This window comes from Haemaphysalis longicornis, unplaced genomic scaffold (genome assembly GCF_048455015.1).
Source record: "Haemaphysalis longicornis isolate Haplotype H1 unplaced genomic scaffold, Haemaphysalis longicornis Haplotype H1 scaffold_2, whole genome shotgun sequence".
Taxonomy (NCBI): domain Eukaryota; kingdom Metazoa; phylum Arthropoda; class Arachnida; order Ixodida; family Ixodidae; genus Haemaphysalis; species Haemaphysalis longicornis.
This window is the reverse complement of record NW_027526295.1, coordinates 64,344,715-64,370,041: the sequence shown is the minus strand read 5'-3', so window position 1 is coordinate 64,370,041 and position 25,327 is coordinate 64,344,715. Positions and strand designations below refer to the sequence as shown.

Sequence of the window (25,327 nt, the reverse complement as noted above, 5' to 3'; positions counted from 1 at the left end):
AATGAGATTATCTGATTTGGGGTACCGGCGAAGGACACCCCACGCCTTGTTCTGGGCCTCTCGCGCCCGCCTACAGTCCTCAATCCAACACGGCCTCCTTTGGTTGCGCGGAGCGCTGGAGGCGTGGGGAATGGACTTTTCGGCAGCGTCGCGGATGTGTGCCGTGATGAGTTGGGATGCTTCCTCCACGTGTAGGTGTTCTATGGTTGTATGGTGTAGTTTAGATGTTTCTGTGAATATACTCCAGTTTGCTTTTGATTCATTAAACCTGTTATGGGAAGATGGACTGCATGGGCCTTTATCTATATATGTTAGGGAAGTGGGGAAATGGTCACTAACATATGGGTCAGTGCCCACACCCCACTCAAGACATGGAAAGAGAATTGCTGAACCAATAGCCAAGTCGAGATGTGAGTATGTATTATGTCCTAAGTTATGGTATGTAGGCTGCTTTTTGTTGAAAAGGCATGCTCCTGAAGATGTAAGAAATTTCTCTATCAGGCGACCTCAGGCATCCGTTCTGGAGGAGCCCCAAAGAGAGTTGTGTGCATTAAAGTCGCCTGTTAGGATGTACGGTTCGGGCAGCTGGTCGACCAGTGCCTCGAAATCAGAGCTGGAAAGTGCATAATCAGGACGAATGTAAATTGAGCATACCGTTATCAACCCATTAAAAATTATTGTGCATAGTGCTACAGCCTCAAGGACGGTGTTGAGAGTGATAGGGTGGCATGCTAGGGATTTCCGGGCTATTATGGCTACACCGCCCGAAGAGTGTGTGCAGCCAACCCTATCCTTTCTGAATACCATGTACCTATTTAAGAAATTTGTGTGATTGGGATTCAAATGCGTCTCCTGAAGACACATCACACTTGGCTGGTTCGAATGCAATATCTCATGGACACCATCAAGATTTTTAATGAGGCCTCTACAGTTCCAATGAATAATATTTTCTCTTCCCATTATGGAGATTTAGAAGCTACTGAAGTCTGTGTGTATGAGTGTTCATGTGTCTTTCGGGGCTGTTACTCTAGGATTTGGCTTTTTGGGCATTTCTGCTGCTGGCTTGGGCAGGCCGCTCCTTGCGCTGCGTTGCAGGCAGGAACGGCCCGACATCCATCTCGTCGTCGGATGTCCGAGGTGTGCCCGGCGGACCGGGCCCCCCGGACTTGGCCCCCCTTCGGGAGCCCTTCGTTTGAGCCGTCACCTCCGGGGGCGTCGGAGACGCCAAAAGTGGCACGGGCGGTGCGGTGGCGGTGGGAGCCGATGCGGGGCCTGTGGTGTCCATCACCTCGGTAACCTCCAACGCACTGGAGGACGGGGAGGCGGAGGCGGGAGCGGCATCGGTCCAAACAGAAGTGGTTTGCACCACAACCGCCTCAGCAAGCGGCGTGGTGCCAAGTTGGGCTGCGTGAGGCAACCCAGCGGGGGGTGGGGGTGGGACCAGGTCAGAATCGCTGAACTGGGTCCCTGTGGACACCAGACGCCGCTCTGCCCCTCGGCGAGCTGCGTCGGCGTACCTCCCCAAGGGGAAAGAGGCGAACCTCTTTCGCGCCCCTGGGAAGATGATGTTCTCAGTTACCTTGATGTTGATGATCTTTTTCTCTGTTTGAAATTTTTCACATATGCGGGCGGCCCCCCACAGTTCACACACGTGAGGGTGTCGGAAGGGCAGTTGTCGCTGGGGTGATCGTGCGCGGCGCATTTTGCACAAGTCGTTCGGCCAAGGCAAGAGTTTGTACCGTGGCCGAACCGCTGGCACTTGAAGCAGCGGCGCGGGTTCGGAATGTAAGGACGAATGGAGCATCGGATGAAGCCTGCATTTATATATTGTAGAAGTGCCGAGCGGTCAAAGGTCAGGATGATGTGTTTGGTGGGGATTATCTTGTCATCCCTGCGCATCGTGATGCGCCGCACAGCTGTGACGCCCTGATCCTTTAAACCTTCGAGAAGATCGGCATCTGTTTCCGTCAGGAGATCTGTCTCAGAAATCACACCCTGGGAGCTGTTTAGGCTCCTGTGTGGCGTGACCCTGATCTCCAGATCATGGATGCGGGTTTGTGCAAGAAGAGTGCCGGCTTTTTGTTCGGCATTCAGTTCTACAAGGATTTCTCCGGTCCTGAGCTTTTAAGCTTGATATTTGCCACCTATGGCGCTTTGGAGAAATTTAGAGATCAAGAATACGGACATGGAAGCGACAGGTCTTGCTGAGTCAGCTGACTAAATCACAAGAAAACGAGCATAGTTATTCACGGTTGTTGACAAGACAGTTGTTGAAAGAGGTGGGAACGAAACTTCGGTGCGGCCCCTTTTGGGGGGCCGATCACGTTTGAGGGGGGTTTGGAAAGTGCCATATGATACATTGGAAAGCAGGGAGACGGGGGTACTTTCTTCTTTGACCTTATCCTGGTAGTCAAAGAGGTCCCGGAGCTCCCTGCCTGGTAGACAGACAGGGAGCCCATCCGCCGGAGCTTGACCTGGGCTCCGACGGCCACCGTTTGTGGTTTCTACCCTTCACCATACAACACATCGCCACTGTTGGATCCAGCTTATGTTTGGGGGCTCGGGGTCCGCGGTGTCACGAACACCGTCACCAAGATTGCTCAAGGTGCCCCGTGCGGGGCACTAACTGGATGAACGAAACTTCTGCCAACGACTCTGGTAAAAGAACTGCCTGCACTCCTTGCTTTCCTTCACATACCAAATGCCTGCTATTTTTCCACAGGCATCTCATTGGAACAACTTGTGGATATTGACTTTTCCACTTCCACTATTGGTGAGTCTTATTTTGCGTGCATGATTTTCAACCGGTCATACATTTATCTATGTAAGCAGACACAGTAGCACTGTCGGCTGCTTGGCAGTTGCAGTGCATCACGTAGTGGTAGTGAAAAATGTTCCTCTGCTTGCAGCTGACCATGTCGAGGCGTTAAGCGTTCTGCCCAGACCACACTCACCTCCTGCACTGAGTAAGTATGATAACATTCATATGAGTAAAAACAAGCTATGTGCTCTCAGAAATGGATTTGTTGCTATACCACTTTGTTCAAGGCTTAAGGGGCAGTGCAACCCACCCAGACACTGTGTCTACAGCTGGTGCAGGAGTAAACACCGTGTCCGGTAAGGAGCTCCGAATTAGTCATCACACGCCACACAATAGCTCGACTTAAAGAATTGAAAATGGCACACAAAGTGATTTGTGCCCTCTTTCAGGCACGCAGGAAACCGGAACACAAACTGATTGCTTGCTTGCAGCTGCGGCCAGTGCTTGCGTGGGGAGGCATGCTGTTGAGCTCATGATGCTTTCTTGAAGAAAAGCAGCGCCCATAAATGGAGACAAAAAAAATTGCATGCCGCCTAACTTGTGATGGTAGTGCATTGTTTTGCGTTCGTGGTGCCGTGGCTCGGTAATTGAGGAATGAGCAGGCAGCGAAGAATGCGCCCTTGTTTAACGGGGTCATTTCGCTGATTCGGTGCTTGTAGCAAACAGTAGATATACCACCACAATTCGTCTCGAATGATATACATTACCTGCAAGCATTGTGTGGGCTGGGAAAATTACTGGCAGAATTGTAATATTAACAAAAAGTAAGTAGATAGGCAGGTCCAAACATTCTATAGGCCAGTTGCCCTTACACAACAATTTTGGCATCCGGATTTTTTTGTTTTTTTTTGGCAGGCACCTGCGCTTGTAGAAATCAGCGGATCGAGCAGCTCTGAGCATTTTTTGGGCATGACCCAGGTGTCCATCGTTTTTTACTCAAGTTACGGCCCCTCACATGCAAGCTATGTCGGCAATGTGACGCCTGTACGCACGGGGAGTAGGCAGTCGTGTGAGCCGAGCACACAGCGGCCGCAGATGCTAACGCGCGCCGCATCGCTAACAATTGTTTTCAGTGCTCTTGCGGCATGGCGACAAGGAAAGCATGCAAGCGAGCAGAGGGCAACATATCGCAATGGGACACGCAGCCTTGCTCCCTATATCTCAACTGCGCATGTCCGTGCGCTTTCCTCGGCCGCTGCCAGGTGACGGCACCGGTATCTCCGGCCGTGCGCTCCGCGATTCGTATTTGAATTGTCCATGACTGTACCACAGGAGGGGACTGTGGCTGAATTCTGATGTGGCTGATAAAGGCGCTCAAAATTTTTTCCCTTTTACTGGATCTGCTAATGCTTACAGTGGTCTTTATCTTTCGTGGCCTACCTCGTTCTGATTTTACAAGTGGTATGTTTAGCACTCACTGTTCCTGTATGGCAGGAGTGGTATTTACATCTACAAGAGCTGCAGCATTTCAAAATTTTCTTTTATCATTTGTAGTTTAGGCGCAATCTATACCTGCTACATCTATTATTTTACAGTAATCATGTTCAAGAATATGAGGATGCACAGGCTGCAGTAGTAGCGTGCTATTTTCACACGCTGAATCAAGAAAATTATTTACAGCAATTGAGGGCCTTGCGCTTCACACATTTTTGGGCAGTCGTTAACTGGCGTTTCACTTTACTCGCAAGGGGCAGTTTATTTCTAGGATAAGTTACCAGATTATGAAAGAAATTGTTGCACTCTTTAAGCATTTCATGAACCACTCCTTGGCTACATCTGCAATGGTATTTGCTGGCGCTTTTGATAGCTCAATAAGGTGTGCTAATGCATATTTATACCTAGCACCTACAGCATTTAAAAATGTTTTTGCCTTTGCAGTTTTACTGTCACTTTTTTCACTACATTCTGTGGCATTTGTGCTAAGTTTTAAAAAAGCCAGATTTTAGCCACCACTCTTGCGCACAACTGATATTAAAAAGCTTTTTTTGTCAGTTCAAACCTAACAGCGACTATATGCCTACAAGGAAGCCCGTACTGGTTGTGAAATGTGCAAGTACAAGTGGTGGTGCTAAGAGAAACAGTATGCAAGTTCTTTAGCCCACTAACACGTTGACCCCCAGATATGCTACATTTTCCAGGATTTTTCTGATACATCTCAAACTCCTTATAAAATAACTTGCTTGCATACTCTGTACAAACTGCTGATACCTCCAGATGGAAGCTATGCACCTTGACAGTATCAATGCCAACTTTCGTTTCTAGAAATTCGGAGAAGCTAAAAGAGAGAATGTCATCGTTCACATACTTGATTAGAGCTTTCACTGCGTAATATGCATCTGGCGATGCATGAATTTTTTGAGTTTTTGGTTGTGGCTCTCCATTCTGTTATTAGTGTTGTTGCCAAAGCTGAAAAAATTGGCACGGTAGGCGTGCACCCACATGTTTCTGCAGCCGTGCCAATTCTTTAGATAATATTGCATAAGCCCATCGTCATGCTGGAACTATTTTTTACGATCCACCATTTTCTTATCATCAGCAATATCACGTGCAAATACTAAAGAGTTAATGATCTTGTTTACTTCATCCTTATCTAAGGTATTAAAACAAGACCGACTTTCATTTGCAAATACTTTAGAATATGACAAGTGCACACGAGGATTTTACAACTGGGCAGCAGCTCGGAGAGTATATTCATTTCATTAGGGTTTAATTCACAAAATTTTTCCAAGGCTGATTAAGTTTCTCACTCAACAAATGCATAGCAGATAAACCGGCCATGACCAGTCGGGTCCTGACAAAGAATTGAGTGCAGAACATATCCCTCAGAGTTAATTTTATAAGTTCCATCGAAAAACAGGACCTCAGGGTATTTCTCTGTGAGCTGTCTCATGTGCTCTGACTGAAGCAATAAAAATGACAGGTCGTCACATGTCTCCTTTCAACATGAAACCTCCAGCCATCTAGTCCTTCCCAATGCTCTAAAAGAAGTGATTCTCTGCATTTCCGATGGAGGCGTTGTGCGTGCACCATGGACTGGGGCCACTCGGGCATAAGCCATGGTTCGGGCACTCATCTGTTGAGCTTAAGTGGTTGTAGGTAGCCATCACAGCGTCGTGTATCCGGTCCACGTTTCCTGCATTAGCCTTCAGTGCCCGGCCGTCTGGCTGTCCTTAATCTTCTCTTTGCCTGTACATTTATGCCTTCTATTTCTTATATCCTGTGACGTAATACGAAGCCCTGTTTCTTTGTAAACGGCTTCTTTGGTGTCTTTTGGCTTGGCATATAAAAGAACTACATTATCTAATCCGCCACTATTTGACAAGGCCCTGTTTCATGAGTACTACATGCAGACCTCAGGACTTGTTTCATGATTATGAGCCTCCATCTAGTTGACAAGCTCATAACATGACTGAGGAGGGCCACGGAAAAGAAGAGTGAGTTTAACACTGCGGCATTGTGCATTGTAGTGCTGCTTCGGGCGAATATTCTTCCCTTTTACCACATGTTTTCCTGCATGACATTAAGGAAAATGAACCCGAAAATATGGAAATGGCTCACCGGGAATGCCAGTGCAGAAAGGATTCTTTTCTGACCTAGCAATACGCATTGCAGAAGACCCGTCCTTTTGCAACTTTGCAAAACTGACCTAAAATTCTTGAGGTATTGAACAAACAGCCATTGCTTATATGCCCTCCCCCTGTTGCAATAGACTTGAATGTAGACACTCTGCAGTTTGCAGTGCCATTTAAGTGTATAGCCCGCTTATGGCTGTTCTGTGAAAGGCCCACCTCAGCTGCTGTTAGACCAGAGCTGCTAGCACAGGGCTTGCAGCAGGAGTTTATGATGATGGTTGGATGTTTATGGCGCAAGGCCAAATGGGGCAAAGAGCGCCAAAACAATAGTCATATATGAGGGGTGAAACCTTAAACACTAAGTAAACTCAGCAAAAACAAAAGTAAAATCACAAAACGACAATGAGCATGGCTGGTGTATAGGGCCAGATTTCATGATGCGTGATAGGAAATGAGGTTTAAAAACTTGACGTCGGACAAATACTCAAACACACGTTTCACGGAAACAATGGCATCATCACCTAGGAAAAACGATGGATGTAGGGGAATATGTTGTCTGTAGAGTTCTCTGAAGTGTTTGTGTCGTGTTGTGTGAAGTGCCTTGCATGTAATTAGTATGTGCACTACGGATAGGGCCTCTCCGCACCTGCTGCACTGGGGTCTAGAAGATCCCGTCAGCAGATACGAGTGAGTTGCATGGGTGTGCCCTATCCGCAGCCTACCCAAGGCGACTTCTGTGTGTCTGTTGCGTGTGTCAGTGGTGTATGGTCCCAAGCGTGGTTTTATAGCGTGTAACTTGTTATCTGTCTGTTCACTCCAGTGTGTTTGCCATGTTCTACGCAAGTGTTGTCTTATGTGTGGCTTGAGGTCTGTGTAGGGTACGGTTGTTATGTCTACAGTGTTCCTGAGTGCAGCAGCAGCTGCCCTCTCGTCTGCCAACTCGTTTCCAGCGATCCCAGCGTGTCCTGGGACCCAGCAGAGGAGCAGCTGATGCTTCTGCGCATACACAGACATGATAGATTTAAATACAAGATTAACTATGTGGTTTTTGGGGGGTGTATGCGATGACAGTGCGCGAACAACACTCAAGGAATCTGTGTAGATGATAGACTTTGGAATTTGATTTTCAAGTATGTGTCGTACAATCAATAAAATTCCATATGCTTCTACTGAGAAAATTGTTGAGTGGATGCTCATGGTTCTGGCTGCACTGAAATTCAGACCATGAGCAGCGCAGGACACCATAATGGAGGTTTTAGACGCGTCACTGTAAAATTGTGCAAGTGGGTATTTAAACTGCAGAGACAGAAAGTGCTGCAGTAGAGCAGCTCGCGGTACACGATTTTTGTCAAGTTTCATAAAAGAAAGGTCGGAGGAAACAGGACGAACTTTCCAAGGAGGTAAAATGTCTGAAAACGATGATCTGTACACGTCTAAAAACGAAGCGGTCAGATCCGAGGCTCAGATGTCGATGTGTCGTTAAAGACAGGATAAAAAGGATGGTTATTCAGCGATGAAATTTTAAAAGCATAAAGTAAGTCCATGTACGTCCGTTGGTTCTCAAGGCTCCACTTATTAAACTCGGCATACAGACTCTCAACAGGGCTAGTGCGAAAAGCACCCGACGCAAGCCGTAGCCCCACGTGTAGCACTGGGTCGAGCATTCGCAACGCTGTTTTAGTCGCCGACCCATACACCACACTGCCATAGTCTAAACGAGACCCAAACAAAGCAGTATAAAGCCGTAGTAGTAGTTCTTTGTTGGATCCATATGATTGATGGGAGAGAACCTTAAGTATATTCATTGTTTTCAGACATTTATGTTTAAGTTCCTTGATTGTGGAATGAATGTGAGTTTCTCGTCAAACACACCACCTAAGAACTTGTGCTCCTTGTTCACAGGAAGCGACGCGCCATTGAGGGTAATGTCTGGGTCCGGATCGACCCCGCGCTTCCTGGAGAACACAACGCAGGATCGTTTTGCAGAATTCAATTTAAACCCATTCCTGTCTGCCCAGCCGGCAAGCTTCTTGACACCGAGCTGGACTTGACGTTCGCATATTGACATATTACATGATTTAAAAGATATTTGCACGTCGTCTACATACATGGAATAAGAGATTGTTGGCGGCAGTGCCTTCCCAAGAGAGTTCATCTTTACTATGAAGAGAGTGCAACTCAACACGCCACCTTGCGGCACGCCGTTTTCTTGGACGTGAACCTTTGAGAGTGCACAACCAACTCTTCCTCTGAACGTTCTCTCCGACAAATAGCTAGCAAGGGTTTTCAATATATTACCCGAAACACCGAATGACCTGAGGTCACTAAGGATCCCATAACGCCAAGCGGTGTCGTAGGCCTTCTCGAGGTCGAAAAAGACAGTTAAGCAGTACTGCTTATGCACAAACGCATTCTTGATGTATGAGTCAAGTGCAACCAGTTGATCGTTTGTCGATCGCCCCACTCTAAAGCCTGCCTGGCAGCTCTCGAGAAGACCATTGTACTAAAGGAAGTACACAAGCCTGCGATTGATCATCTTCTCGAAGAGCTTGCACAGGCAGCTCGTCAGGGCTATTGGACGATAACTTGAGGGCGACGACGGGTCCTTTCCCTCCTTCAAGAAAGCCACTACAATGGCCTCCCTCCAAGAGTGTGGAATGCGCCCCGAAAGCCATATTTTATTATATAGATGTAGAAGTGTTTCAAGTGTGTCTGCGTGTAGGTGTTGTATCATTGTGTATGTAATGTTGTCTGGGCCTGGAGCTGAGGGTTTACACGTGCTCAGAGCAGCCCTCAGTTCATGTAGTGAAAACAGGGAGTTGTAAGAAGTCTGTGATTTGTTGTTGTCGCGTCGGGACTTCTTTTCACAACAGGCTTTAAGTTTCAGGAAAGTGTTTGTGTACTGTCTGAACTGGACACGTGTTGGAAGTGTTGTGCGAGTGTGTCAGCCTGGTCTTCGAGTGTCTCCCCTGTAGTGCTGACCAGAGGCAGGCTGTGTGTTTGTTGTCCCTTGAGTTTGCGTATTTGTGTCCATACTTTCCTTGTGTCTGTGTAGGAGTTTATTGATGTTATGAATGTACGCCAACTCTCTCGTTTTGCCTCACGGCGCACACGTTTTCCTAACGCCTTGGCCCGTTTGAACAAGAGGAGCTTTCCCGACGTGGGGTACCGACGAAGGATACCCCACGCCTTTTTCTGGGCCTCTTGCGGCCGCCTACAGTCCTCATTCCACCACGGCCTCCGCTGCTTGCGCGGGGCACCAGAGGCGTGGGGAATAGACTTTTCGGCGGCGTCGAGGATGTGCGCCGTGAGGAGTTGGGTAGATTCTTCAACGTGTAGGTGTCCTATGGATGTGTGGTGTAGTTTGGATGTCTCTGTAAATGTATTCCAGTTAGCTCGTCTTTCATTGAACCTATTATGGGAAGATGGACTGCATGGGCCTTTACTATGTATGTAAGTGAGGTGGGGAAGTGGTCACTGCCATATGGATCAGTTCCCACACCCCACTCGAGAAGAGGAAAGAGAACTGCGGAGCCAATAGCCAAGTACAGACATGAGTATGTGTTGTGTCCTATGTTATGATATGTAGGCTGTTTATTGTTGAAAAGGCATGCTCCAGAGGATGTGAGAAACCTCTCTATCAGGCGATCCTGGGCATCCGTACGAGAAGAGCCCCAAAGAGAATTGTGAGCATTAAGGTCGCCTGTTAGAATGTATGGTTCGGGCAGCTGGTCAACCAGCGCCTCGATGTCAGAGCTCGAAAGTGTAACATCAGGAGGAATGTATATGGAGCATACCGTTATCAACCTATTAAATATTATTAAGCGTATTGCTACAGCCTCAAGGATAGTGTTTAAAGTGACAGGGTGGCATGCTAAGGATTTCCGGACGATTATGGCCACACCGCCAGAAGAGTGTGTGCAGCCATCCCTGTCCTTTCTGAAGACCATGTAACTATTCAAGAAATTTGTGTGCTTGGAATTCAAATGTGTTTCCTGAACACACATTACACTTGGCTGATTAGCATGGAGTATTTCATACACATCGTCAAGATTTTTAAGGCCTCTACAGTTCCATTGAATTATGTTTTCTCTTCCCATTATTTAGTGTGAGAGCTACTGGAGTGTGTGTGTTTGTTTATGTGTCGTCTTTCGGGGCTGTGACTCTCGCCTTTTTTGGCTTGTCGGGAGGCTTTGGCGTCGGGACGCGTTCCTTGCGGTGCACCGCAGGCAAGAACGGCACGACCCAGCCGTGGTTGCGGCCCCAGCCGCTGCTGGCTCAGCGAGCGGTGCGGAGGTGGGTTCGGCTGCCTGAGGCAACCCAGGGGGGGCGGGGGCGGGACCAAGTCCGACTCGCGGTACTGGGTCCCCGCCGAGACCAGACGCCGCTCCGCCCCCCGACGAGCTGCGTCGGTACCTCCCCAGGGGGAAAGAGGCGAACCTCTTTCGCGCCTCCGGGAAGGTGATGTTTTCTGTTACCTTTATGTTAATGATTTTTTTCTCTAGTTGAAACTTTTCACAAGCGCGAGAGTATGCTGCATGTGGACCCTGGCAATTCGGGCAGGTAAGGTTGATTGCAGTGCAGTTGTCGGATAGATGATCCTGCTGGCCACATTTGATGATGATGATGTTTGGTGTTTTATGGCGCAAGGCCGACGAGGGCAAAGAGCGCCAAAACGGTGGTTAGGTATGAAGGATGTAACCGTAAACGCTAAAACCGTTCAACAAAAAAACAAGTGAATTCAGTAAAAGACAATGAGGATGGCTGGTGTAAAAGGCCAGGTTGTGATTGTGCGTGGCATGAAATCGCGTTTAAAAGCAACTACGCGTGATAGGAAACGAGGTGTAAAAACTTGATGTCACTAAGAAACTTAAAGGTGCGTTGTACAGGAATCATGGGGTCATCCCCTAAAAACAATGCTGGGTGTAGTGGAATGTGTTGTCTGTAGAGGTCGGCGAAGTGTTTCTGTCGTGTTGTGTGGAGTACTTTACATTGAAGTAGCACATGGATCACGGATAGGCCATCTCCACACCTGCTACACAAGGGTCTTGGAGATCCCGTGAGCAGGTATGAGTGTGTTGCATGCGTGTGGCCTATCCGTAATCGAGCCAGGGTAACTTCATTGTGCCTGTTGTGTGTGTCAGTGGTGTATGCTCCCACGACTGTCTTTATAACGTGTAGTTTGTTGTCTGCCTGTTCATTCCAGTGTGCTTGCCATGTATTGCGAAGGTGCTGTCTAATGAGTGACTTAAGGTGAGTGTACGGTATTGTTGTTATGTCCACTCTGTTTGCAAGTGCAGCAGCAGCGGCCATTTGATCTGCTGTCTTGTTTCCGGTGATACCCGAGTGACCTGGCACCCAGCATACGGACACTTGAAGACTTAATGCATATGCTGACATAATGGTTTTGTAAACTAAATGAATAACATGGTTTTTACAAAGCTGCTTAGATGACAATGCACGTATTGCACTCAAGGAATCTGTAAAGATGATGGACTTGGGAATTTTATGATGAACTATGTGCTTTAAAACCAGAAATATGCCATAGGCTTCAGCCGTAAAAATGCTGCTTTTCGAGTTTAGGGTGTTAGATACCCTAAAATCAGGTCCGTGCGCAGCACACGAATCCATACGGGCTGTTTTTGACGCGTCGCTAAAAAATTCTGCACACTTGTATTTCTCTTGAAGGAACATGAAGCGCTGAAGAATTACAATTGTGGGTACTCGTTTTTTGTCAATTGCTACAAACGACAAATCGCACGACACGGGGCGAAGCTGCCACGGTGGTAAAAATTCGGAAAGGGTTGATTTGTAGGTGTCTGAAAAGGTGATAGATAATTCTGACACTTCCTGTCTCACCCTATGTGAGAACGGAGCAGAGATAGATGGACGATTAAGAAGAAGTTGGGACATGGGTGCATCACAAATAAATGGTTTGAAAGGATGGTCGGTTATAGACGAAATTTTAAAAGCGTACAGAAGATCTATGTATGTTCGCTGATGATCTAGGGACCATTTATCGCACTCGACGTATAGGCTTTGTACGGGGCTTGTACGGAAAGCGCCCGACGCGAGGCGGAGGCCTAAGTGAAGTACTGGGTCTAGCATTTTCAGCGCTGTTTTTGTTGCTGACCCATAAACCACGCTCCCATAGTCCAAGCGGGACCCCACCAAGCTTGTGAAGACACGTAAGAGGAGTTGCTTGTCCGCGCCATAGGAGTGGTGTGAAAGGACCTTAAGTATGTTTATTGCTTTGATGCATTTATGTTTTAGTTGTGTGATGTGAGGGATGAATGTTAGTTTCTCATCTAATACGACGCCTAGAAATTTGTGTTCCTTTTTTACAGGAATCAAGTCACCATTCAATTTAATTTCAGGGTCGGGTTGGATACCGCGCCTCCTTGAGAAAACGACGCAGGTACTCTTTCCAGGATTAACCCTAAAACCGTTTTGATCTGCCCAGCGAGCAAGCTTGTTTGCCCCAAGCTGGATCTGTCGTTCACATATGGACATATTACACGATTTAAATGATATTTGTATGTCGTCCACATACATCGAACAGGAGATTGTTGGTGGCAATGCCTTCCGAACTGAATTCATTTTGACTATAAACAAAGTGCAGCTCAAAACACCACCTTGAGGCACGCCATTCTCCTGCACGTGAACGTTTGAGAGTGCCGAACCAACTCTGACACGAAATGTTCGTAAAGATAGGTAGCTGGACAGAGTGTTCAGCATGTTACCAGATATACCAAAGGATTTGAGGTCTCTAAGGATGCCATAGCGCCATGTAGTATCATATGCCTTTTCAATATCAAAGAACACGGTCATGCAATACTGCTTATGAAGATAGGCATCTTTAATGTAAGATTCTAGCGCTACTAGTTGGTCATTTGTAGACCGCCCCGCCCTGAAGCCCGCCTGGCAACTCTCGAGAAGACCATTGTACTCAAGAAAGTACACGAGTCTCCTGTTGATCATCTTCTCGAGAAGCTTGCCCAGGCAGCTTGTGAGGGCGATAGGTCTATAACTGGCAGGAGAAGAAGGGTCTTTACCCTTCTTCTCTTTTGGTCTTTTGGCTTGTCTTTTTTGGCTTGTCGGGAGGCTTTGGCGTCGGGACGCGTTCCTTGCGGTGCACCGCAGACAAGAACGGACCGACGTCCATTTCATCCTCGGATGTCCTCGGAGCGCCTGAGGGATCAGGCTCCTTGGACCGCGAACCCTTTGGGGCGCGCTTTTCCTTGCCCGCAACCACCGAGGGGTTCAGGAACGCCTCGGATGGCACAGGCGGTGCGGTGGGGGTGGGAGCTGCCGCTGGCTCCCCGAAGTCCATCTCCTCTGCGCCCTCGCCTGTGGCTTGGGACGCTGGAGTGGAAGTGGAGGATGCAGCATCGCTTCCACCAGACGTGGTTGCCCCCACAGCCGCTGCTGGCTCAGCGAGCGGTGCGGAGGCGGGTTGGGCTGCCCGAGGCAACCCAGGGGGGGGGGCAGGGGCGGGACCAAGTCCGACTCGCGGTACTGGGTCCCCGCAGAAACCACACGTCGCTCCGCCCCCCGGCGAGCTGCGTCGGCGTACCTCCCCAGAGGGAAAGAGGCGAACCTCTTCCGCGCCTCTGGGAAGGTGATGTTTTCAGTGACCTTGATGTTAATGATTTTCTTTTCTAACTGGAACTTTTCACATTTTCTGGAGTAGGCCGCATGTGGGCCCTGGCAGTTTACGCAAAGAAGTTGTTGAGCGTTACAGTTGTCAGACGGGTGGTCGTGCTGGGCGCATTTTGCACAGGTAAGTCGGCCGCGACAGGAGTTTGTGCCGTGCCCGAACCGTTGGCACTTGAAAAAGCGCCGCGGGTTCGGGATGTACGGCCGGACTGAACATCGGATGTAACCTGCGTTGATGAATTCTGGAAGGATGAACTTGTCAAAGGTTAGGATGAGGTGCTTTGTCGGTATTTGTTTATCGTCTCTGCGGATGGTTATGCGCCTGACCGCTGTTACGCCCTGACTACGAAGGCCCTCCAGCAGGTCAGCTTCAGATTCATTTAGCAGGTCATACTCGGAAATCACGCCCTGGGAGCTGTTTAAGCTGCGGTGGGGCGTGACTCGGATTGGCAGATCGGCGATGCTGGTTTGAGCAAGAAGTTTATTGGCCTGATCCTGGCTACTGACCTCGACAACAATTTCACCGGTTCGTTGTTTTTTGGCCTTATACGACCCTCCAACAATACCGTCAAGAAACTTTGAAATGAGAAATACAGACTGTGAAGCCAGAGGTTTTGATTGGTCTACAGATTCCATCACGATGAAGCGAGGATAGTTGTTCGGTTTCGGAGGACTCAAGTTAGGAAGTGGTGGAAAAGAAACTTCGGTGCGGCCCCTTTTCGGGGGCCGATCACGTTTGGGGGGGGTTTGAAAATGCCATATAGCATAGTATAAAAGCAGGGAGACTGGGGTACTTTCTTCTTTGACCTTACCCTGGTAGCCAAAGAGGTCCCGGAGCTCCCTGCCTGGTAGACAGACAGGGAGCCCATCCGCTGGAGCTTGACCTGGGCTCCGACGGCCACCGTTCGTGGTTTCTAACCCTCCACCTATAAACACATCGCCACGGTTGGATCCAGCTTATGTTTGGGGGCTCGGGGTCCGCGGTATCGCCAGTACCGTCACCAAGATTGCTCAAGGTGCCCCGTGCGGGGTGGCCACATTTGGCACATGTTGTTCTGCCACGACAGGAGTTGGTACCATGCCCGAACTTCTGGCACTTGAAACACCGCCGCGGGATCGGGATGTATGGCCGGACAGAACAACGGATGAAACCTGCGGTGACAGGCTCGGGCAGTGTGCAGCGGTTGAAAGTCAGAATCAGATGTTTGGTGGCTATTTCTTTGTTATCTCTCCTAATGACGATGTGGCTTACTGCTACCACGGCTTGGTCTTTTAGGCCTTCGAGCAGATCGGTCTCTGTCTCAGGAGATCTGACTCAGATATCACACCCTGGGAGCTGTTGAGGCTGCGGTGGGGGGTGACTTTCGTGAGTACAATGGTCTTCTCGAGAGCTGCCAGGCGGGCTTCAGGGCGGGGCGGTCTACAAATGACCAACTAGTAGCGCTAGAATCTTACATTAAAGATGCCTATCTTCATAAGCAGTATTGCATGACCGTGTTCTTTGATATTGAAAAGGCATATGATACTACATGGTGCTATGGCATTCTTAGAGACCTCAACTCCTTTGGTATATCTGGTAACATGCTGAACACTCTGTCCAGCTACCTATCTTTACGAACATTTCGTGTCAGAGTTGGTTCGGCACTCTCAAACGTTCACGTGCAGGAGAATGGCGTGCCTCAAGGTGGTGTTTTGAGCTGCACTTTGTTTATAGTCAAAATGAATTCAGTTCGGAAGGCATTGCCGCCAACAATCTCCTGTTCGATGTATGTGGACGACATACAAATATCATTTAAATCGTGTAATATGTGCATATGTGAACGACAGATCCAGCTTGGGGCAAACAAGCTTGCTCGCTGGGCTGATCAAAACGGTTTTAGGATTAATCCTGGAGAGTACATGCGTCGTGTTCTCAAGGAGGCGCGGTATCCAACCCGACCCTGAAATTAAATTGAATGGTGACTTGATTCCTGTAAAAAAGGAACACAAATTTCTAGGCGTCGTATTAGACGAGAAACTAACATTCATCCCTCACATCACACAACTAAAACATAAATGCATCAAAGCAATAAACATACTTAAGGTCCTTTCACACCACTCCTATGGCGTGGACAAGCAACTCCTCTTACGTGTCTTCACAAGCTTGGTGGGGTCCCGCTTGGACTATGGGAGCGTGGTTTATGGATCAGCAACCAAAACAGCGCTGAAAATGCTAGACCCAGTGCTTCATTTTGCTTCACTTGGGCCTCCGCCTCGCGTCGGGCGCTTTCCGTACAAGCCCCGTACAAAGCCTATACGTTGAGTGCAATAAATGGTCCCTAGATCATCAGCGAACATGCAGTCGAACACGGATATATCGAACTCCAAGGGGGTCGCGAAATAGTTCGATATATGAAAAATTCGATATAAAAAATATCGGCTCTGAGACCTCACCTACGGCGGACTATCACTTAGCGATCGTCGCATTCAAGAATGACAACTAATTCCGCACTCACGACGCAACAGGACGCTTTATTTCCGTGAAAAAAAAAATCGCTGATCTTGGCCTGCTTCTTCGTCATGGAACTGAAATTAAAGACGCTGGTCTCGATCTTCTCGAGGCTGCACAACTAGAAAATTCCAGCAGTACGCTGCGCCTTCGCACACCATGCATAGCACACACGCAAACGAACAGCGTGCACGTACCACAAGAACTTTGAAGGTAACAATTCCAAGGCTCTCTGAACGGACTCCAACAAAGCGCTTGCGATTGTCATCTCCGAGAGAAACAGTGATCTCCGAAAGGTGCGAGACAACTCGCCAAACAGCAGCAACAGCAGCAAAATGCAAAAGAAGGAGTAGGCCGCCAGTGCCTTCGTTCCCTCTTCCCTTTCCCGAGTCGACATCGGGGGAAGACAGACCCAGAGAGAGAGGGAAAAAAAACACTTTTTCGGCAAGCCAGGGAACGTACGCAGCCGCAAAAAAAAGGACGTGCGCAGACGGGGCATACCTACGGTAGCGGGGCCCGACTGGGCAAGCGCAAATTCGTTCCGGTAGGGGGGATTAGTTCCGCGAGCCAGTCTTCGCCATACCCGCGCATTCCTCCACGTCCTACTCAACCTCAATCGGGGGTGCAGCGACTGCCGAAGAGCACCTTCCAGCTCGCGCGGCGTTAGATATACAAAATGTAGGGGAAAATACGGTTCGATATAAACGTACTGTGGCGGCGCCCCAGCAGCTTGCGTCGTCTGCGGCCGCAAACGGGCACGCTCCAGGAACGATGACGCTGGGGCTGAGCCACGAGTGGCGAGTGCTGACCACGCGCTTGCGGTGCGCGCTGGGCACGAGCGTGGAATAAAGCGGGGACCCCAGTTTGGGTCCACGGCGCTGTAGCGTGCAGACGTGTGTCTTCTCATCTCTCTGTCGCCGTCGCGACATTGGTGACCCGGACGTTGCAGCGGAGCCACGTACTCAGAATGGACCCTCCCCGCGACGCCAGCGGTCCTTCTGTGTGCTCCGCTGCCTCTTCACCTGGCATCTCCGCCGTCGCTTGCCGTTTGCCCGCCTTCAGCGCTAAGCACCCCGACGTGTGGTTCCTTCAGGCCGAGGCAAGCTTCCGAGTGAGTCACATCACGTCGCAAGAGACCCGCTTCAACCATCTACAACAGTCACTGCCTATTGAGATCGCGGTTGAGGTTCGTGACATCATTGCCAACCCGCCTACCACGAACCCTTACGACACGTTGAAGGCTGCCATCTTGAGCCGCACGAGCCCTTCGGAACGGCAGCGTTTCCAGGGGCTGCTTTCTGCAGAGGAGTTGGGTGACCGTCGACCTTCGCAGCTCCTTCACGAACTGCAAACCCTGCTCGGCGACGCACCTTCTGCCACGGACTCCCGTTTGTTGAAGGAACTTTTCCTGCGACGGCTCCCCTCTTCTGTGCAGATGATCCTCGCGACTGCTTCTGACCTTCCCTTATCCGCGTTGGCCGCGCATGCTGACAAGATAATGGAAGTCGCCACGTTGCACCCGCCTTTGTCCACGGTGGCATCCGCTCAATCTTCCGGCCATACCACCGTGGCGGCGCCTGCTACTCCTTTGCCCTCACCGCTATCCGACGACCTCGCCGCGCTCCGAGAGCGCATGCAAAACTTGGAGGAGCTTGTCGCCTCGGCTGGTTACAGCTCGCCGCCGCCTCGCAACCCTCGAGCTCGCCGGTTTTGCCCTTCTCGCCGTACCCCGTCTCCGCAAGTATTTCGCCAGGAAGGCACAACGCGCCAGCCACCTCCACACCCTGATTCATTGTGCTGGTACCATCGCCGCTTCGGTGCAGCGGCGCAACGTTGCACCCGTCCTTGCGGCTGGCCGGGAAACGGGACGAGGGATCGTTAACGGCGGCGACCGATTCCCAAGCCAGCGACAGTCGCCTTTTCTACATCACAGATGCAACCAGTGGTCAACGTTTCCTAGTTGACACTGGTGCTGAAGTGAGTGTGCTCCCCGCTAATTCCTGTGACCGCACTCAAGCACCACTGTGTCATCTCCAAGCTATTAACAAGTCCAGCATTCCCGTGTACCGAAAAAAATCCCTGATGGTAAACATCGGCCTACGCCGTGCGTTCCGCTGGATTTTCCTCGTGGCCAACGTGAGTCACGCCATTCTAGGAGCCGATTTCCTTTCGCACTTCGGCCTCCTGGTTGACATGGCCCGAAAAAGAATCCTGGACGCCACAACCGGCCTTTCTGTCATCGGCAAATCGTCTCCAGTCCATCCGTTCGCATTCACGCTTCTTAGCGACCTACCTTCTCCGTACCGGGAATTGCTGAACGAGTTTCCTTCCCTGACTGCCCCTCCAGACTGGACAAAGCCAGTGAAGCACGACGTCGTTCATCAGATCATCACCACCGGTCCACCTACGCACGCCGTGGCGCGTCGACTGGCTCCAGAGAAACATAAAATCGCGGAACAGGAATTTCACCACATGGTTGAAATCGGCATTGCTCGCCCGTCATCGAGCAACTGGTCCTCGTCGTTACACATGGTCCCGAAGAAATCAGGAGACTGGCGACCCTGTGGTGATTACCGCTCCTTGAACGTGGCCACTGTACCCGACAGGTACCCCCTACCTAATATACAGGACTTCACCAATAACCTCAGTGGATGTACCATCTTTTCAAAGCTTGACCTCCAAAAAGCCTACCACCAAATCCCCGTAGCCCCGGATGACGTCAAGAAAACTGCCATCATTACACCGTTTGGCCTCTTCGAATTCACTCGGATGCCTTTCGGGTTACGCAACGCAGCTCAGACTTTTCAGCGCTTCATAGATGTCGTCCTCCGTGGTCTACCTTTTGTTTTCGCCTACATAGATGACGTTCTTGTAGCCAGTTCATCGCTATCTGAGCACCTGCACCATCTGCGGATAGTTTTCGAACGCCTAGCAGAGCATGGCCTCATCCTTAATAGCGACAAGTGTGCGTTCGGGTTGCCGTCGTTGGAGTTTCTCGGTCATTTCGTTGACTGCAATGGAATTCGCCCTCTGCCAGACAAAGTGAAGGCCATAGTCGACTTTCCCCGACCTGAGTCCTTGCGCCAACTGCGCCGTTTCCTAGGGCTGGTGAATTATTACCGACGGTTCATCCCGGAATGTGCGGCCATTGTTCAACCTCTCGAAACTTTCCTTCAAACTCCCAAGTCTCCCGAGTGCAGTCTTGAATGGTCTGAAGCCGCTGATCGCGCATTCACTACCATCAAGGAGCGCCTGGCCTCTTCTACCCTCCTCGTGCACCCGCGCCACAACGCTCCCACAAGCCTGATGGTAGATGCTTCCCACTGTGCGATTGGAGGTGTACTTCAGCAGCACATCCGCGGCAGCTGGCACCCGCTCGGTTTCTTTTCGAAGAAGCTTTCTCCCACTGAGCAACGGTACAGCACTTTCGGACGGGAACTTCTGGCGGCATACCTCGCTGTGAAGCATTTCCGCTTTTTCCTCGAAGGCCGCAGCTTCGTGATCTTCACCGATCACAAGCCTCTTACGAACGCTTTCAAGTCATCGAAGACTACATATTCTCCCCGAGAGACGCGACATTTGGCTTATCTTGCAGAGTTCACGACGGACATTCGGCATGTCAAGGGAGTTAACAACATTCCAGCCGACGCCCTTAGCCGTATTTCCGCCATACAGCGCTCCGGTTTCACTTCTCAGGAGTTGGCCCAAGCCCAAAGCGATGACGAGGAGCTCCGAACTCTACGTTCTTCAAACAGCTCCTCTCTGCAACTCGAGGACATTCTATGCCCTGATTCGGGAATCAGCATCGTTTGCGACATTGACCCGGTCTCAGGCCGCAGACGGCCGTACCTTCCTGCGTCTCTCAGGCGCATTGCCTTCAACTCTATTCACCGTCTCTCTCATCCTGGAGTTCGTGCCTCACGGCGCTTGATTGCCGAGAGATACGTCTGGCCGGGCATGAATACTGACGTACGCGCCTGGGCCCGTTCCTGCCTCGCCTGCCAACAATGCAAGGTCTCTCGGCATACCACATCGCCTCTGGCTACTTTCCCACTACCGGACTCAAGGTTCTCCACAATTCACGTGGACCTTGTTGGCCCACTACCACCATCTAAGGGCTGCCGCTACATCTTGACAGTGATCGACCGTTTTACCCGCTGGCCGGAGGCTTCTCCAATCGGCGATATTACGGCTGAGACTGTTGCTTCTACGCTTATGTCGACGTGGATCGCCCGTTTTGGCGTGCCGTCGGAGATTATCACAGACCGTGGCCGCCAATTTGAGTCCACACTCTTTCGCCGCTTGACATGCCTACTCGGTGTTACTCACCTAAAAACAACGGCCTATCATCCTCAAGCCAACGGCATGGTCGAGAGGTTTCATCGTCAGCTCAAGGCCTCGCTGATGGCTCACGAATCACCTGAGCAGTGGGCTGATCACCTTCCTCTTGTGCTGCTAGGATTGCGCACTGTCATCAAAGATGATCTTGGTTGTGCCGCATCCCAAATGGTCTACGGCACGTCTTTGCGATTACCGGCAGACTTCCTGGTCCCTCCACAGCCTCAAGACAACCCTTCCTCTCCTGGCCCATCCTACGTAAAGGATTTAACCCGGTTTTTCAGCTATATCCGTCCCCAACCGCCACGGCCGTGTTCCACAAAACCCACTTTTATTCACCCAAGTCTTTCTGTCAGCCAATACGTTTTCATCCGTGTCGACAGTGCCCGCCGGCCACTTCAACCGCCCTACACCGGCCCTCATCTCGTCATTTCACGCGGCGAAAAGACGTTTACAGTTCGCGTTAACGGCCGCGACACTGTCGTTTCCATCGATCGCCTCAAGCCCGCTTTCACCGAGGCCGAACCGCCTGCCTTCGACACCACCATCCACCACTCCACCCTGAACACCACCACTCTCCCCTCCGTTCGCAGCCCCACCCGTGAACATCCCAGCGCAAAGACTGTCCGTTTTGCCGACACTCCGTCTGAAGAGGGGGGGGCTATGTGGCGGCGCCCCAGCAGCTTGCGTCGTCTGCGGCCGCAAACGGGCACGCTCCAGGAACGATGACGCTGGGGCTGAGCCACGAGTGGCGAGTGCTGACCACGCGCTTGCGGTGCGCGCTGGGCACGAGCGTGGAATAAAGCGGGGACCCCAGTTTGGGTCCACGGCGCTGTAGCGTGCAGACGTGTGTCTTCTCATCTCTCTGTCGCCGTCGCGACAGTACGAATTCCTATACTTTTACACAGAATTTTCAAGGGGATAATTTATGAGTTCGATATAGACAATAATTCGATATACCCGTGTTCGATATATCCGTGCTCGACTGTACATAGATCTTCTGTACGCTTTTAAAATTTCGTCTATAACCGACCATCCTTTCAAACCATTTGTTTGTGATGCACCCATGTCCTAACTTCTTCTTAATCGTCCATCTATCTCTGCTCCGTTCTCACATAGGGTGAGACAGGAAGTGTCAGAATTATCTATCACCTTTTCCGACACCTACAAATCAACCCTTTCCGACTTTTTACCACCGTGGCAGCTTCGCCCCGTGTCGTGCGATTTGCCGTTTGTAGCGATTGATAAAAAACGAGTACCCACAATTGTAATTCTTCAGCACTTCATGTTCCTTCAAGAGAAATACAAGTGTGCAGAATGTTTTAGCGACGCGTCAAAAACAGCCCGTATGGTTTCGTGTGCTGCGCACGGACCTGATTTTAGGGTATCTAACACCCTAAACTCGAAAAGCAGCATTTTTACGGCTGAAGCCTATGGCATATTTCTGGTTTTAAAGCACATAGTTCATCATAAAATTCCCAAGTCCATCATCCATCATCTTTACAGATTCCTTGAGTGCAGTACGTGCATTGTCATATAAGCAGCTTTGTAAAAACCATGTTATTCATTTAGTTTACAAAACCATTATGTCAGCATATGCATTAAGTCTTGAAGTGACTGTGTGCTGGGTGCCAGGTCACTCGGGTATCACCGGAAACGAGACAGCAGATCAAATGGCCGCTGCTGCTGCACTTGCAAACACAGTGGACATAACAACAATACCGTACACTGACCTTAAGTCACACATTAGCCAAAACCTTCGCAATACATGGCAAGCACACTGGAATGAACAGGCAGACAACAAACTACACGTTATAAAGACAGTCGTCGGAGCATACACCACTGACACACACAACAGGCACAATGAAGTTACCCTGGCTCGATTACGGATAGGCCACACGCATGCAACACACTCATACCTGCTCACGGGATCTCCAAGACCCTTGTGTAGCAGGTGTGGAGACGGCCTATCCGTGATCCGTGTGCTACTTCAATGTAAAGCACTCCACACAACACGACAGAAACACTTTGCCGACCTCTACAGACAACACATTCCATTACACCCAGCATTGTTTTTAGGGGATGACCCCATGATTCCTGTACAATGCACCTTTAAGTTTCTTAGGAAACGAGGTGTAAAAACTTGATGTCACTATCACGCGTAGTTGCTTTTAAACACGATTTCATGCCACGCACCGTCACAACCTGGCTTTTTACACCAGCCATCCTTGTTGTCTTTTACTGAATTCACTTTTGTTTTGTTGAACGGTTTTATCGTTTACGGTTACATCCTTCATACCTAACCACCGTTTTGGCACTCTTTGCCCTCGTTGGCCTTGCGCCATAAAACACCAACCATCATCATCATTAACTCTGATATCAAGATCTGCCATGCGGGTTTGGCTGATGAGAGTTGTCGCTTGCTGCTGTGTGTTGACCTCAACTAAGACCTCACCGGTTTTTAGTTTTTTAGCATTGTAGCTCTTGCCAAGGATGGCTTCAAGAAACTTCGATACAAGGAATACGGATTGTGAAGAAAGAGGCTTGGATTTGTCAACAGATTCAACTATCAGAAAGCGGGGTTAGTTGTCGGGTTTCGGGGAGTTGATGGCAGGAACAGGTGGGTAAGATGCTTCGGTGCGGACCCTTTTCAGAGTCCGATCATGTTTGGAGGGGGGTTTTCGATTTACCATATGGCATAGGAAAAAGCAGGGGACGGGGGTACTTCCTTCGCTCGGGTTACCCTGATACCGAGAGAGGTCCCAGAGCTCCCTGCCTGGTAAACAGACAGGGAGCCCATCTGCCGGAGCTTGACCTGGGCTCCGACGGCCACCGTTCGAGGTTTCTACCCTTCACCTTAAAAACATCACCACGGTAGGTCACAGCGTATGTTGGGGGGCTCGGGGTCCGCGGTATCGCCAGTACCCTCACCAAGAATTCTCAAGGTGCCCCGTGCGGGGAGGAGTTTATCATGTCTTCACTGTTTTGCGGGGGGTTTTGCCCAGTCCGAGATTCTGGGGACTTCACTTTTTCGATGTTGGCTCTCCCTAGTCTAAGTGCCCACTGCAGCTTGTTTCCCATCAGCCTTCGTATCTGCTGGTGGAGTGGCAGTTTTTTGTTACATGTGTCGCACCCAAACACCACATAAAAGTGCAGGCGCACGATGGGCAGTGTCACCCGTGGTGCATTGCTGCTCATTTTGCAGCGCAACAGACTCGGCCAGGCACATTTACATCGGAACTTTTGAGCTCTTGTTTGCTTTGCTGCGAACGCCTTCTCCTTGTGGCAGACTGAAAGGCCCTCAACTAGAGCAGGTGCATGTGCAACATGCTTTTCACTCAGCATGTTGGCTGAAGCAAACTTGGCTGAAGCACCTGCTTGGACACTTTATAGGCCAGCAGCAGAGACCCGAGATGGTCCCCTGGGCTTTCGACTACAGCTGTGCTGCCTAAGCCCCGTGCCTCCTGCAACTGCAATGTTCTGGGGCACGAATCTTCTCTTTGCAAAGAGCTAGCACATGTCTGAGAGAAGGCATTAACAGCACGCTCCTCTGTTGACAGCTGAGCGACAGTGCCGCCTGCGGTGCATGTGTGCTCATTTTGCAGCATAGCCGGTTGCCTGAGATGCACTTAACTTGTTTTTAGCAGCCCTTTTTGGCTTTTATTTGCTTTGCCATGCCTTCTTGGCTACAAAAGCCTTCTTCTTGTGCATAATGAAAGGCCCCCAACGAGGGCAAGCGCACGCACAGCACGCTTTCCAACTGGCCCTACGGCAAGAACAGGAATGCTGTCTTCAGTGCACAGTCTTTCACATGTCCCCATCCTTTGTCTGCTCGTCTCTCTGGCATTCCCGGAGTGCAGGGCAGCGCAGCATGCCGCCCTGCAACCATTGCCCATGTGGTGCTACTGCTAGCCTGTGTAGGCGACCCAACCCTCAAAACCAGTAAAATTGGTCTCACCAAGTCAATGTTCAGACAGGACATTCATCTGGTTACCATACTGGCGAAGCAGCTCTTCATGCTCAGCCTGCACGATGGGGTCCAACCACACCTGCTGTTCGCGGCACGGGTGAACCTGCATCACCGTCTGGCGAATGCCCCACCGCAGTATGCACTCAAGAACCTGCACGATGCCAGCCACATACCGTGACATTGATATCCACTGAAAGTTATCTTGCAAGACCGCTCTCTGCTCTGGCAATTTGCATTTCAAAAAGAACTTCAAGCTTTTGGGACTCTGAGAACTGTGTTTGCAGCCAATTTCCACCAGATGAGGGCTGATTAATGCTTTTATGGTCAAACTCATATGGCTTCAACACTGTTTCCAAGAAACAATGCACATGCGTGCAAGGTGAATGTGGCAGTGAGTGTGATGCTTGGATAATGTACAACCATCCACTTCATGATGCAAAAGACCCTACATATTAGAGCACTGCAAGGGCATGATTTCA

General features: G+C 50.0%; 1 pseudogene; it reads right to left on the bottom strand.

Moving 5' to 3' along the window:
- Positions 1-5,555: 5,555 nt before the first annotated feature.
- LOC144168011 (uncharacterized) lies at positions 5,556-25,029 on the bottom strand (annotated as a pseudogene).
- Positions 25,030-25,327: the final 298 nt, after the last annotated feature.